General features: G+C 45.2%; 1 protein-coding gene across 3 annotated transcripts in view; it reads right to left on the reverse strand.

Moving 5' to 3' along the window:
• Positions 1–13971, reverse strand: part of CRYAB (crystallin alpha B) — a 107520-nt gene that overhangs the window by 24783 nt on the left and 68766 nt on the right. Inside the window, exon 1 of one of the 3 annotated variants that reach the window (XM_088481372.1) lies at positions 10116–10295. The exons of the other annotated variants lie outside the window; for them this stretch is intronic. The gene's annotated coding sequence lies outside the window, so the exon portion shown is untranslated. Of the gene's footprint in view, positions 1–10115; positions 10296–13971 lie in introns of those variants that run through there. 3 annotated transcript variants of the gene reach the window in all.

Here is a 13971-nt window from a genome sequence, read left to right on the forward strand (position 1 = left end):
CCTCACTGATAATTGCATAAGTGAGAACACAAGTAACCATGCAACTGAAAAAAGTACGACTCTGCAATGCTGGTACTTGGCTATGCTCCAATCCGTAGTGTGCACAGTGCAAAAACATACTGTACGCTCCGTAAATAGATGTACGTTCAACTCTGCATCATTCCCCCAATCTCTATATATTCATTCATGTTTGTGGCTCTCTTCTAGCATTTTTGCTGGCACATTATTCTAAAATACTGATTTTTTTTTTTTTTTTTAAACGTTAATAAATGTTAGCAAGAGAACCCTCAAATGTAAATAGAAATAATATTTCCAATTTATCATCCATTTAATAGACAGTAAAACAGGGGATGTATCATCAGATAGCTCTGCACTTACACTATAGGCTGGGGCTGGTTACTACTAAACAGGGGGCTAAGTCTTCCTTTCTACACCACCTCTTCCACTGTGCCTGTCTGCAGTGCTCTCCGTTGGGTCACCATTCTTTCCAAAACACAATTTAAGCTACTTCCCATCACCTATAAAGCACTTTGACAACACTTCCCCTTGCCTAGCTCATCTGACAATCACCTCTCCCCCTTCCTTATTACCATACTTACTGCAGGACTTTGCTTGTGCTGCTCCCCACCTTTAGAACTCCATCTGCTGCCTGACAAGACTCGCCCCAACCTCAAATCTTTCAAGCTCTCCCTCAAAGTTCTCTGGTATCCGGTCTCATGGTCGTCAGTAACCATGTCGACATTCAAAATGTCAACACCATAATAGAATGTTGACAAACTGTCCACAGCACCATGTCGAACATCCTTAGAATGATAATGAAATGTCGACATTCTGAGGATGCTGACTGTTAGGTGCCGCAGAGAGGGTTAAGGTTAGGCTGCGGGACGAGGTTAGGGGAAGGGATTAGGGTTAGTAGGGAATTAAAGGACAAAAGAAAAAAATTATTCTGTTTGGTGAGCACTCCTTAAATTGATGAATAATGAAAATAATTAAATCTTAACTTTTAATAAATATTTTCTAAAAAAGGAGATCAATATCATGTGTATGCGTATACAACATCCACTTGTCAAAGATCTATACAAACTGTGTTACATATATATGACTTAACAAAACAAAGAAATATAATTGACATAAAACAATGATTAAGTCACTGCAATTGCTGATAATGAAATTATGACAAAGCAGGTCTCACTGTGATTTATACTATCAAAATTAATCCATCTTTAGATAGGGCGAAATATTTAGATCATTAATATGTATGCACATCAACCTTCAGATTGCAATATCATGGAATATCGGCGCATGAAATCTATTTATGTTACATATCATGATGCATCCAAGTGTACCCTTCATTTCGTCATGTCCTAATAACGTGACGGACACAAATTGTAAAAGGAAAGTCAGGGTATAGAGCTGATACTCCTCATTCTGCTGCTCCTCACCTATGCAAATGCAATCTGTGAGGAGTTAGAGATTACCGGAGAGCAGGTTACCCTTAGAAACAACAGCATAACAGGGACGTTACTCACATTTCATTTCTACTGTTGAGTGTCATACTTGACGCATTGGACACCCAATGAGAGAATTACTCAATAGAGATTGTCCGCAGTTAATAGAGGTAAAGAGAACACACTATTAGTAAAACCTATATCCAGGTGTATCAAATGAAAAATATGAACAAAATTAAAAAAGTGCATCAGTCAAAATAGGTAAATTTTTTACTCTTCCGGGTGCATATAAAAGAATATATAAATGACGTAGGGTTCAATGTGTATAGAAACACCCTAGATAACAATAGCTCAAGCAGCCAGAAAAACACCTATCCATTAGTGCACAAACATTGATGATAAATACATTGGAACAAAAATCACATGGTAGTGTCAACTGAGATCACCAAACAGTATTTCTATGAAAGATAAGATCTAGTTTACATATATTATTAATCTCTTATACAGGTTAGAATCATACTCCAGTATCAGATATATCCTATAAAAGCATCATGTCAGGATTGCACAGAATTAGCAGATCGCAATGGATGACCGGAACAAAGGGGTGCATATTGTTCACCTATATATTATGTGTCCACTACAAAACGAGTGGATTACATAGACATTACACTCATGATATTCAAGGAGAACAAATTACAATGCATTGTCAATTTAAATCATCAAGCTATGTTACTCTAAGGTTGAAGGCAGATTTATATCCTGCAAGAACATCATTTACAGGATTACACAGTATTGGCAGATCGCAATGAGTGATAAAATACGAGACAGGTGTGATACGTCTACTATGTATCCACTTTGCAACAATGATGTACTGTAAAACAGAAGTAAAGATGTCCCTTTCCAAATTAGCTTACAATGTAAGAGGTATGGCGAACATTGGGTCATGCAGACTCTGTATAATTCATATGTGTCCCTTATTAAAGGGATGAGGTTGCAATCCTAGCTACCAGTTATGTGTTATGGCTGGAACTAGGACAGACGAAGCATGACCAGTCACTGTAGGCCACTTATCATTGACTATTATGATGCTGTTATATTCACTTAAGACTTTATCCATGATGAAGATCATTTTACTATGACAGGCAAGTGGTGAAAGAAGGGATATAGCAATTAAATATATTACGCCTGTGTGCTTCTTGATTTTTCTGTTTAACCATTCTGGAAGTGAATGTTTCATCACTGGAACTAGCCCCAGCCACATGCTGAACGAGCTGGGACTGGTTCCCACCATGTCAGAGCGACCCCATGCTGTTATACAGTAGTGCCACCCTACCCTATCCTAGCCTGGGGCAGGTTAGCACTTTAGAAAGGCCACGATCGTTGTTACGCTATTATAGTAGTACCAGCCTCCGGTTATAGCGCTGGTGATAAATATTCATCTAGGGGATGGTCCGATTATTTGATGGAAAAGTAAAGCTATGCCAGCCAGACTGGCATATCTCTGCACCGCCAGCAGCTTTACCCCCAGGCCACTTCTATACACTGGATTTTCTATTGCACATATTTTGTTTTACATGTAAATCTACAATACACACGTAGGGTATAAACACAAATGTGCAGATGCATTTTTGCATCTATATCCAGCCTGTACTTTTATATTTAGCTGTAAATGAGGCTCATTGTATTGTGAAACATAAACCATGCTTTGTACTTCATGACAAACACACATCAGGACTAATGTTTAGTACAACCAAGTTCTTCATCTGCACAATATTCTGCGGTTGTTACTTTAACAAATGAATGCAGATGTCTAGTGATCATATGACACTTGGATCTTTGTCCACATGGAAAGCGTCCTGAAATAAACAGGCAGGTGTAACAGAGGATACATTGTTTCCTAGGGAGACCTGGGCATATTCTGGTTTTATCAAGCAGCCATTCTGGTCTAGTTAAGTATTCTGATTGGTTCTATTAGAACAATGCTATTTCAGGCGCTAATGTAGTGTCATTGAAAAATCATTACACTATACAAAAATATTATATATTATTACTAGGGGTGAGCGGGTTCGGATTTCTGAAATCCGAACCCCCCCGAGCCCCCCCGATCCGAGTCCGATCCGAGTCAGGCTCGACTTTTCCCGCCTGACTCGGATCTGAAATCGAGGCAAAACGTCATCTTCCCGCCTTCCGAGTCTCGCGGGTTTTGGATCCTATATAAGGTACACACGTCGGCGCCATTTTCTCACTCGGCTGTGGACAGTGAAGAGGGAGGGTGGGAGTTAGGGCTGTGTAGTGTAGTGTAGTGTAGTGCTGCTGTTGTCCACTACTTCAAAGTCCATAGGGGCTGGCTGTGTTGTGCTGTGCTGCTGTTGTTAATAGGGGCTGTGTCCACTACTTCAAAGTCCATAGGGGCTGGCTGGACTGTGTTGTGCAGTCAGTTCTCCATAGGGGCTGTGTCCACTCCAAAGTCCTGTGCAGTGTCCCAGTCCTAAAGGAGTGCTGTAGTGTTGTCCAGGGGGTGCTCTGTCCATCAGGGGTGCTCCCCCCAAGTGCTAAAAAAATAATATATTTTCTGTGTTTGTGAATTGTGTGCGCAGTAGCCGCACGTGCATCAACAAAGTAGTGCCAAGCGTGCGCCTGTGTCATAAGTAAAGGGCCGGCTGGCTTGACCGTTAAGGGTGCTGTAACCCCCGAAAGTACACTCCAGTCCAAACCAAAAAAAAAATTATTTTCTGTGTTTGTGAATTGTGTGCGCAGTAGCCGCACGTGCATCAACAAAGTAGTGCCAAGCGTGCGCCTGTGTCATAAGTAAAGGGCCGGCTGGCTTGACCGTTAAGGGTGCTGTAACCCCCGAAAGTACACTCCAGTCCAAACCAAAAAAAAAATTATTTTCTGTGTTTGTGAATTGTGTGCGCAGTAGCCGCACGTGCATCAACAAAGTAGTGCCAAGCGTGCGCCTGTGTCATAAGTAAAGGGCCGGCTGGCTTGACCGTTAAGGGTGCTGTAACCCCCGAAAGTACACTCCAGTCCAAACCAAAAAAAATATTATTTTCTGTGTTTGTGAATTGTGTGCGCAGTAGTCGCACGTGCATCAACAAAGTAGTGCCAAGCGTGCGCCTGTGTCATAAGTAAAGGGCCGGCTGGCTTGACCGTTAAGGGTGCTGTAACCCCCGAAAGTACACTCCAGTCCAAACCAAAAAAAAAATTATTTTCTGTGTTTGTGAATTGTGTGCGCAGTAGCCGCACGTGCATCAACAAAGTAGTGCCAAGCGTGCGCCTGTGTCATAAGTAAAGGGCCGGCTGGCTTGACCGTTAAGGGTGCTGTAACCCCCGAAAGTACACTCCAGTCCAAACCAAAAAAAATATTATTTTCTGTGTTTGTGAATTGTGTGCGCAGTAGTCGCACGTGCATCAACAAAGTAGTGCCAAGCGTGCGCCTGTGTCATAAGTAAAGGGCCGGCTGGCTTGACCGTTAAAGGGTGCTGTAACCCCCAAGTACACTCCAGTCCAAACCAAAAAAAAAATTATTTTCTGTGTTTGTGAATTGTGTGCGCAGTAGCCGCACGTGCATCAACAAAGTAGTGCCAAGCGTGCGCCTGTGTCATAAGTAAAGGGCCGGCTGGCTTGACCGTTAAAGGGTGCTGTAACCCCCGAAAGTACACTCCAGTCCTAACCAAAAAAAAATTATTTTCTGTGTTTGTGAATTGTGTGCGCAGTAGCCGCACGTGCATCAACAAAGTAGTGCCAAGAGTGCGCCTGTGTCATAAGTAAAGGGCCGGCTGGCTTGACCGTTAAGGGTGCTGTAACCCCCGAAAGTACACTCCAGTCCAAACCAAAAAAAAAATTATTTTCTGTGTTTGTGAATTGTGTGCGCAGTAGCCACACGTGCATCAACAAAGTAGTGCCAAGCGTGCGCCTGTGTCATAAGTAAAGGGCCGGCTGGCTTGACCGTTAAGGGTGCTGTAACCCCCGAAAGTACACTCCAGTCCAAACCAAAAAAAAATTATTTTCTGTGTTTGTGAATTGTGTGCGCAGTAGCCGCACGTGCATCAACAAAGTAGTGCCAAGAGTGCGCCTGTGTCATAAGTAAAGGGCCGGCTGGCTTGACCGTTAAAGGGTGCTGTAACCCACAAAGTACACTCCAGTCCAAACCAAAAAAAAAATTATTTTCTGTGTTTAGCCGCACGTATATATCAAATCGATATAACATAAATGGAGGACCAAACTTTCTCCGATAAAAATAAAATAGAGAAAGATCAAGAACCACTTCCTCCTAGTGCTGAAGCTGCTGCCACTAGTCATGACATAGACGATAACATGCCATCAACGTCGTCTGCCAAGGCCGATGCCCAATGTCATAGTAGAGGGCACATACAATCCCAAATGGCAAAGTTCAGGAAAATGACCTTGAAAAAGACATTTAAATCAGCTGAAGAGAAACGTAAACTTGCCAATATGCCATTTACGACACGGAGTGGCAAGGAACGGCTAAGGTCGATCCCTAGTATGTTCATGACTAGTGGTTCAGCTTCACATGACGATGGAAGCCCTCCTCCCACTAAAAAAATCAAAAGAGTTAAGCTGGCAAAAGCACAGCGAAGAACTGTGCTTTCTAAGAAGATATCACAAATCCCCAAGGAGAGTCCAAGTGTGGTGGTGGTTGCGATGCCTGACCTTCCCAGCACTGGACGGGAAGAGGTGGCTCTTTCCACCATTTGCATGCCCCCTGCAAGTGCTGAAAGGAGCACCCACAGTCCACTTGCTGATATGCAAATTGAAGATGTCACTGTTGAAGTACAACAGGATGAGGATACTGGTGTAGCTGGCGCTGAGGAGGAAGTTGGCGAGGAGGATTCTGATGGTGATGTGGTTTGTTTAAATCAGGCTCCGGGGGAGACAGTTGTTGTCCGTGGGATGAAAAAGCCCATCACGGTCATGCCTGGGCAGAAGACCAAACATTCCACCTCTTTGGTCTGGCAATATTTCTATCCAAATCCGGACAACAACTGTCTTGCCATATGTACCATATGTAAAGGTGAAATAAGTAGGGGTAGGGACGTCAACCACCTAGGAACATCCTCCCTTATACGGCACCTGCAGCGCGTTCATAAAAAGTTACTGTCAAGTTCAGAAACTTTGGCTAAGACCGTAAGCAGTCCAGGGACACCTAAATCCCGTTGTCCTGTTGTATCCAAGCGCCTGCAAACCACACCGTCAACTCCCTCCTCGTCAATTTCCTCCTTAGTCAGGATCGGAAGTAGTCCTGCAGGCCATGTCACTGGCATGACTGACTCTCCTATCCGGGATTCCTCTGGAGGATCCTGCATTGCTACGCCTACTGCTGCCGCTGCTGCTGTTGCTGCTGCTGGGAGTCGTTCATCATCCCAGAGAGGAAGTAGGAACACCACTACTTTTACTAAACAATTGACCCTCCAACAGTCCTTAGCGAGGAGGATGAAGTACGACAGCAGTCATCCTGAAGCAAAACGTATAACTGAGGCCTTGACTGCTATGTTGGTGTTAGACGTGCGTCCGGTATCCGCCATTAGTGCAGTGGGATTTAGACAATTGATGGAGGTAGTGTGTCCCCGGTTCCAAATACCGTCTAGATTCCACTTCACTAGGCAGGCGATACCGAGACTGTACAGAAACGTCAGAAAAAGTGTCCTCAGTGTCCTGAAAAATGCCGTTGTACACAATGTCCACTTAACCACGGACATGTGGACAAGTGGAACAGGGCAGACTAAGGACTATATGACTGTGACAGCCCACTGGGTAGATGTATCACCTTACGCAGCAACAGCAGCAGCGTCACCAGTAGCAGCATCTCAGAAACGCCAGCTCGTTACAAGGCAGGCTACGCTGTGTATCACCGGTTTCAGTAAGAGGCACACCGCCGACAACCTCTTAGAGAAACTGAGGGAAATCATCGCCCAGTGGCTTACCCCACTTAGACTCTCCTGGGGATTTGTGATATCTGACAACGCCACCAATATTGTGCGGGCATTACATCTGGGCAAATTCCAGCACGTCCCATGTTTTGCTCACACAATAAACTTGGTGGTGCAGAATTTTCTGAAAAGCGACAGGGGCGTGCAGGAGACGCTTTGGGTGGCCCGAAAAATTTCTGGCCACTTTCGCCATTCAGCGACTGCGTGCCGAAGACTGGAGCGCCAGCAAACACTCTTGAACCTGCCCCGCCATCACCTGAAGCAAGAGGTTGTGACACGGTGGAACTCAACCCTCTATATGCTTCAGAGGATGGAGGAGCAGCAAAAGGCCATACAAGCCTATACATCCACCTATGACATAGGCAAAGGAGGGGGTATGCACCTGACTCAAGCGCAGTGGAGAATGATTTCCGTGTTGTGCAAGGTTCTCCAGCCCTTCGAACTTGCCACACGTGAAGTCAGTTCAGACACTGCCAGCTTGAGTCAGGTCATTCCCCTCATCAGGCTTTTGCAGAAGCAGCTGGAGAAAGTGAAGGAGGAGCTAAGACGGAGCGATTCCGCTCGGCATGTGGGACTTGTGGATGAAGCCCTTCATTCGCTTTGCCAGGATTCCAGGGTGGTCAATCTGTTGAAATCAGACCACTACATTTTGGCCACCGTGCTCGATCCTAGGTTTAAAGCCTATGTGGTGTCTCTCTTTCCGGCCGACACAAGCCTGCAGAGGTGCAAAGACCTGCTGGTGAACACACTGTCAGCTGAAGCGGAACGTGACACGTCAACAGCTCCTTCTTCATTTTCTCCTGCAACTGGGGCTGCCAGGAAAAAACTTAGGTATCCTAAGCAACCCGCTGGCGGTGATGCAGGACAGGCAGGACCAAGTTTGGACATCTGGTCCGGACTGAAGGACCTGGCAACAATTTCTGACATGTCTACTGTCACTGCATATGATACTGTCACCATTGACAGAATGGTGGAGGATTACATCGGTGACAGCATCCAAGTAGGCATGGCAGACAGTCCATACCTGTACTGGCAGGAAAAAGAGGCAATTTGGAGGCCCCTGTACAAACTGGCTCTATTTTACCTGAGTTGCCCCCCCTCCAGTGTGTACTCCGAAAGAGTGTTTAGTGCAGCCGGGAACCTTGTCAGCGAAAGGCGTAGGAGGTTGCTTCCACAGAATGTGGAGAAGATGATGTTCATCAAAATGAATTATCAGCTCTTCCAGGGAGACCAGCCTCCAGAAGGTACAGAGGGACCTGTGGTGGTGGATTCAAGTGGGGACGAGTTAATACTTTGTGAGGATGAGGATGTACACACTGAAGAGGGTGAGGAATCGGTGGATGAGGAGGATGAGGATGACATCTTGCCTCCATAGAGCCAGTTTGTGCAGGGACACATTAATTGCCAGCTTGTTTTGTGGGGGCCCAAACGAACCAATCATTTCAGCCACAGTTGTGTGGCAGACCCTGGCGCTGAAATGATTGGTTTGTTAAAGTGTGCATGTCCTGTTTATACAACATAAGGGTGGGTGGGAGGGCCCAAGGACAATTCCATCTTGCACCTCTTTTTTTTCTTTGCATTATGTACAGTTTGGGGCCTAGTTTTTCAAACTGCCATCCTGTCTGCCACTGCAGTTTCACGCCTAGATGGGTCACGTGTTTGTGCCGCCCACTCGTGTCGCTTAGCATAGTCATCCAGCTACCTCGGTGCAACGTTTTGGACATAAAAACACTATTGTGAGGTGTGAGGTGTTCAGAATAGACTGGAAATGAGTGGAAATTAAGGTTATTGAGGTTAATAATAGCATAGGAGCAGAAAAACCTACAAATTCTGTGATTTTAGCTGTTTTTATGCTTTTTTAAAAAAAAATACAGATCCAAAACACAAAACCCAGAACCCAAAACACGGAAGGGTGGTTTTGGCAAAACCAATCCAGATCCAAAACACGAAGAAAGATCCAGATCCAAAACCAAAACACAAAACACGAAAAGTGGCCGGTGCACACCCCTAATTATTACTCAATACTAACAGGAATCAGGGCCGGCAACAGAAAACTTGGGGCCCAGTACACTTGGATCTCTGGTGGCCCCCAACCCTACCCCTCTCCCATTGCCCCCTCCTTGATCCGTCCTCCAAACATGCCGGGTCCACACACACACACACACAATTACTGTATTACAGATTGCGAAATGCACACACACATGCATACATACATATACACATATATACATACATACATATGTGGTACCCCCACTTAAAAAAAAAAAATATATATATATATATATATATATATATACACATACATATAGTATATAGTACTGCCCTCCACAGGTGTGGGTATAATGTAATACACAGCCCTGTAATAGCAGGGCTGATGTAATTTAGGTGACCCCTCTCTCTCCCTGTGGCTTCTAGGCCTGAACATCACATTAAGATTTCATAGCTGGCTTAAAATGGACCCTTTCGATTGCCCTGAGTTGTGGGGCAGAGGGCCCATACTAGGTTTATACTAGGGGCCCTGGCCAATTATATAGGATAATGTAAGAGGGCCCCGCTGACGGACTGCGGGGCGGTGTGCATGTGCCTACGGAAGGAATTATTGTACCGCTGGAGCCTGGAAGGAGCAGGACGTGCTGCCGGGCCCTGCATTGAGGAGAGCATTGGCGGGTGAAAATCCCTGCAGTGCCCTTCCCAGCCTGCGCAGGGAGTCACTCACCTGGTCCCGGTACGGAGGCTACTGCTGCAGCTAGATCAAGTGTTCCTCACTTGTGAGTGCTGCTGCCAGGACGCGGTGAGAGAAGAGGACCCGCCTACTGAATGCCGCTGGGAACCACTGGGAGAGCCTGAGGACCCCGCAGAGGACCGTTGCGCTGCCAGAGGGATAAGAAGAGTCCGGGACCTGTGGATGCCGTCAACAGGTCAGCTGAAGAGGACGTCCCTTGCTATTCCCTGTGAAGAGGAGCCACGTCAGCCTGTGAGGAAGACCCCGCTACTGCCGCTGCTTGCTGCACTGCAGACCCGGTGGAAGAGATGAAGCCGGCACCCGAGGACCCCGGAGGAGGATGGCTGCCCTTAGGATTGACTGACTGAAAAGTTTCAGTAGGTGCTGCAGCCCCGTTTATTTTTGTCCCAAATCCTCGGTGTCCCTCTGATCCATGGGGCCCGGTATGTGTGTCCTCTTTGTCCCCCCCTGTCGCCGGGCCTGACAGTAATGCCAACAATGGGAAAATAGCTGCAGCAGGCCAATGTCATCCCGTGGGCAGCCAGTCACTAAAATAAAGCAATTAATGGATACCAGTACATGGTAATGCGCTAATGAAAAATGATAAATGATATTGACATACATCAATCAGGACACGTGTAAATATTCAAAACATTTAATGACTAACAATAGATAGTACATTAAAGTGACATATAAAACAGTCATTGAGGTGATGCAAATGCTGCTCAAATTGTTACATTTTGATCGACAATCCGCCATGTCAGACACTGAACATGGGATAGTCTCATTTCATAAGAAATGGGGTCCTTATGTCGATACTATGATGATATTACTCAGTCTCATATCTTTTAAAGTGTTTGAGTCTACTGACTGGTTTCTCCACAAAAATTTGCTGGAGGCAGCTGAACGAAATCTATAATTTATATATGGTGGATCTTTAAAAAAAATAAAACTAGGAGACATTGCTTTGTCAGATACTGTATTACACATGCAATAGGTAATGTGTAAATTACTAAAACGTAATGGGGCTTTCCATTCCCTCCCCCCCACCTTTTTTTTCATAAGTTACTATGATTTTGGTATTTTTGATATATATTAATATGATCACAATCCTGATCTGTATACTGTCTGTATTACTGCAATTTTTATGATATATGTTATATATTTTTGATGATATGAAGTAATTTATAATGACTCAAATTAGACTTTTTGTATTATTTTGTTACATATATGTCTTTGTTATTTTTGTATTTTTATTACAATAGTTGTAAATCAGAACACTTTATTTCCCTTTTCTGATTATGGTTCTGTACCCGACAATTGTGGTCATTGTATTGACAAAAATGTTCTTTGTTATATTTAATATTGCAAAAACAAATAAAAATATATTTAAAAAAAAAAAAGTGATATATAAATATTGCCATGCCATTCATTATTCTGATTGGTTGTCAAGAGTCAAAATTTCCATTTCCTGGCAAAACTTTTCTAAGCATTAATAGAAGTGCAGTACCTGTAGTAATTGCTGGGAGAAGTCTACTTTGCATAGATCAATACAATGTATGTATTCATGGAAAACAACAGACAATTCATTACCAAGAAACACTTGTTTACATCATAGAAAGCATGTAAATCAGTGAGCTAGGACAACAAAATTAACTATCGGAATAGAGATAAAAACTGCAAAGCGCTAAAGTAAAGCAATAATAATCATCCACATATAGTAAGAGTTTGGACGCTTGTCGTTTCTTGGTAAAAGTGACACATTTTTATAAATGCTGAAGTATAAATAGAAGGCAAAGAGAACTTAAAGAGGTTTGCAACCAGGGCCGTAGAAAGCTGGGCGGACCCAGGCACTGTAGGGGGTGTGGCCTAATCATGGAAGCGTGGCCACGCTCACTACAAAAAGAATAAGGAAAGAAAAAATAAATACAGTGCTGCACCCCCCTGTGTAGTGCTACATTTACTTTTTTTTCCCATATTTGCACCCCTCAGCCAGGGTCAGATCCAGGAGGGGCCATCAGTGCAGCCTAGCTGGAACCACCGCAGCCCAGAACACAGCAGCATGTGCTGGGCTGGGGAGAGAGGCTGCTGCTGCTGATAGGTAAGAAGTGGTGGGGGGCTCAGGCCACAGTGGCGTCCCTCCCCATGGTGACACTCAGTGCGGGGAGGGTGTTAGTGCCCACAGCAAAGCTGCTTGTCAGCAAAAGAGGGTGTGGCCTTGTGGTCAGGGACGTGGCCTCACAAACCAAACAACCATTCTAGTCCTTATGAAGTGGTTTTGGCCAGCATCAGCAGCGTGTTACGTGCGACGGATATTCTGAGCAACCGCAGGGTTGCTCAATGGTCTGACTGTGCGACCAATGTTCGTCCGATGCTGCATCTTTGTATACAGGGGTTTCGAAAGGAGTCCTGCCTATGCGTGGAATACTGACCATGCTTTTTGAGGAGGAACCCTCTCCCGGTAATTTTTGTAAAAATGTAGCCCATGGGTAAATCTGGTAGCTTTGTAGCTGGAAGTGTCAGGGAATAGTGACCCCGTCCATTGTCATGTAGTGCAATTAAAGAGCTGTGTTCCTGTTGACAGGCAGAGAAAGTAAATGAAAGAGCCTAAGGAGTCAGCCTTTCACATAATAACATAGCAGCACAGCACTAACAACATGTACACCTACAGCATACAGAACACACATTCATACACAGAACACACATACACAAATACACCTTCCACAGTGATTCTCCTTACCATCTTCTTCTGGTGGGACCACACCCCTTCTGGACAACTTGGGACCTATGACATGGTGCATTATCCTGCTGGAATATTCCATTGTTGTGGGGGTCCATTAAGTCCATGAAGGGCTGAAAATGGTCATCAAGCAATGCAATGTAATGTAATGGTTACTGGTCAATAACGTGCTCAGGCAGAGCAGCGGACCCAACTCATGCCATGTGTACACACTGCAACACCATACATGCCTACCCTCCCAGTTTTCACGGGAGGCTCCCGATTTTTCGGGTAACCCCCCGCACCCCCGGAAGGTTAGGCACCTCTCCCGCATTCTGCCCACTTCCTAGTGAAGTGGGCAGAATGGGGAGAATTTCCGCGGCGATCGCGGGTCCCCCTGTAGGGGGCAGGGCTTAATGACGCGATTCTTAATGAATCGCGTCATTTATCCCCGTCCCCTATGTAAATGTGTGCCAATCACAGTGATTTACCATGAAGGGGGCTGGGCTTAATGACACGACCCATCAGGCCCCGCCCCCGTCGCAACTCACTTGCTTCTGGGGAGGAGAAATTAAAGGTAGGCAACTATGTGCAACACCATTATGGTGCTTTGATGACAACTGGGGTCCATGGCCTCATGTGGTCTGCACCACTCCGGAACCCTACCATCAGCACAAAACAACTGGAGCCGTGACTTATTGAGCCTTGCCACATGTTGCCAGTCTAGGGTCCAATTAGTGATGTCACAAGCCCAGGTGAGGTGCTATGTCCGGTGTCGTAGTGTTAACGGGCAGTCGGGTGAGTCTTCTGCTCCCATATCCCATGGAAGCTAAAGAATGCTGCACTGACCTGCTGGATATACGTCTGGTACCTCCTGTATTGAATGTGGATGTGATATGTGCCAATGTCCCTTGTCTGTTACCACAGACAATTCTGACCAGACGCCGCTGGTCACGATCTTTAAGCACCTGTAGTGGGCTGCTGCTCTGTCCACGGTGGGTGGTACTGCCTTCCATGAGGTATTCCCGGGACACAAATTACGCGATTGATCGAGGAATGTTGAATGTCTGCACAACTTCGAAAATGTGGAATGTCCCATCCGTTGGGCACCCACTATCATGTCCGTTCGAT

Source organism: Taudactylus pleione, unplaced genomic scaffold (genome assembly GCF_031769625.1).
Source record: "Taudactylus pleione unplaced genomic scaffold, aTauple2 ptg000270l, whole genome shotgun sequence".
NCBI lineage: Eukaryota > Metazoa > Chordata > Amphibia > Anura > Myobatrachidae > Taudactylus > Taudactylus pleione.